A 2,836-nucleotide genomic window follows, 5' to 3' on the forward strand; every position below is an offset into this window, starting at 1 on the left:
TCTTATCATGAACTGAAAAATCCGTTCCTACTGGAACTCAAGGCTTTGAAACAGCAGCATTTAGGACTTAGCGACACAGTACAGATGATGAAAACGACCTTTAGTTTGCATCTCATTTCTACGATAATTGAGACCTTTATTCAAATCACTCTCTATTTATATTTTTTGTTAATGCAAGTAGCACAAGGAGCTACAAATATGAGTAATCTGGAAAAACAATTCTATTCCGATAGCTTCATAGCAATTGTAACATATTATACTGTAAAACTATTGTTGATAATATGGGCTTGCCAAACCACCAAAGATCAAGCTATGGAAATCAACACCACCGTTCTTGACATGTTTAACAGCATCAATGATAAGGAAATAAAAGACGAGGTAAATTTAAAAAATTATAATTTAATTTGTATGTCTCTTGTACATACGCAGATTTTTGTAATTATGTCATACGCTAATGCGACTTTTAATATATTAATTTATCAAATATATATTTAATTACGTCTTTGAATCCTGTTTTTAATCATTTTTGGATCTGACGTCGCAGTTACAGCTATTTTCTTTGCAATTAATGCATCATAAAATTATATTCTCCGCAACGGCATTTATTGTGGACGCTACGCTTCTCGTTACGGTGAGTGATTAATTATTTAAATTCGTTAAATAAGTGTAGGCATATTTAGTTGTATTTATGATTGTATTCTTTTTCAGATGATGGGTAGCATTGTGACGTACCTACTAATTTTGATACAATTCCTATATACGTCGAATTCTTGCGATGGAAAAGCTTTAAGCAATATTACAGCAGTATAATCTAATTAACAAAAAAATCTAAAAGATATTTTAAACATTAATTATTTTAATTTTTATTATTATGATGGGAACGTCATCATGAGTTTATTTTCTCAGGATGTTTTATGCTTATATATATGTAGACATATACATTATACATATGTACAGAAACTTTTAAATTAGATTATGTCATATCATATATATGTTAATAATTATTAACAAACAAATGGTTTTACTTATTTTAGTATTCAGTTATACAGTATTTTTGACATTTTTGAGAAATATGTTAACATGAGAAATAAGTATACAATTAAATAATTTACTAATGTAATATAAATATTTCTGAGAAATATCACTTTAATCTTATTAAATACGTTACACAATTTAAATTTTTTCAATTATTCTTGCATTTTAATTAATATCGATTAATAAATTCAAATTAATTTAATTAGTGAAATATATATAATACGTATATTAATAACATTATAAGGCAGCAGAGAGCAGATGCATTAGTACTGATGATAATAGCAAATTGGAAAGATCTTATAATGAGTCAAACAATACATTAAAAACGTAAATACAATTGCTTAATTGCCTTATCAAGTTACATTATTTTTTCTCAGTTGCAATAAGAAAATTGTTCTCAATTACATTATATTGATCAAATATACTGTTCGTTTCATTTCATTTCATTTCATTAAAGTAAAAATTTTTCACTCTTTTCCTGACTTTATATCAGCAGGATATAATTTTTTTGTATTCACCTGTGTATATATATATATATATATATATATATATATATATATGTATACAGGGTGTCTCGCACTCAATGGTACAGCGCTTGTGGGAAGGTAGTGTGGACAAAACTGAACAAAAAAGTCCTCTATCATTTTGCGATCTTTGCAATAGTTATCGAGATACTAATCATTAAAAAAAAATTTACGCCAAGTATATACAAGTGTATCGAGTACATTAGGTATGTACATCTTATCTAAACCAAAAATATTATTTTAACAAATAAAAGTTGTCCAAAAACAAATATGAGATCATATAAATTACCAAGTATCAGATTAGACATAGAGAGTAGAGACAAAAATATTTTATTCCAAACCAGAAAAATATTTTTTTAATAAATCGTTTAAATTATTCCAAATTATATGCAGCAAAAGTTTAATGTCATTGTCTTTCCAAATAACTTTAAGTTTCGTAAAACAGACTTAAAGTTATTAAAATGATCAATAGAATCATAGTGAAGCAAGAACTTGGCCATTACGTAAAATTTTTTCTTTTTTTAAAATGATTATTATCTCGATAACTATTGCGAAGATCGCAAAATGATAGAGGATTTTTTTGTTTAATTTGATCCACACTACCTATCCACAAGCGCTGTACCATTGATTACGAGACACCCTGTATATATGAATTTAATGAATAACAAAGAAATATCTTGATAACGTTTATTCGTTTTGTAATAATTATGCTCTAGATGCGCATGATTATAGATTACACAGTTAATTATACGTCAGTATACTTTAGAGAGAGGCGTGTTCCGGGGATAATGAGCGAAAAACCATGGTTACTTTACGACTAACAAATTTCTGTCCTTTTTCGTTATACAATGCAATAATTGTTAGAAGTCTAAAATTCAACTTGCCAAGTGCATGTATATAGTACTGCAAAAAGTTTATGTCAGTTTTTTATATTCGCTACATAGAGACAAAAAGTTACCCTTGGAAAAGAAATTCTTGTAAACTTATTACTGCATAATATCTTCTAAAATGCATTTATAATATATAATTAAAATCTCTGGTTATAGACTCTGATTTAGATTCGCATATAGGGTACAGCGGGGTAATTTGAACAGTGGGGAAATTTGGATAATCGTAAGCATTTGTAAGAATTTCAGAAAAATAAGAGACGCTTTGTTTAATATTTGTGGTTAGCAACAAAGAGGATACTTTGGTCTACATATTCATATAATTGTTAAAAAATATCTATTAATCTATTATAGATCTATATAGAATTTTATATTAAGCAAGGTTAGTAG

This window comes from Wasmannia auropunctata, unplaced genomic scaffold (genome assembly GCF_000956235.1).
Source record: "Wasmannia auropunctata unplaced genomic scaffold, wasmannia.A_1.0 LD335902.1, whole genome shotgun sequence".
In the NCBI taxonomy this organism is placed as follows: domain Eukaryota; kingdom Metazoa; phylum Arthropoda; class Insecta; order Hymenoptera; family Formicidae; genus Wasmannia; species Wasmannia auropunctata.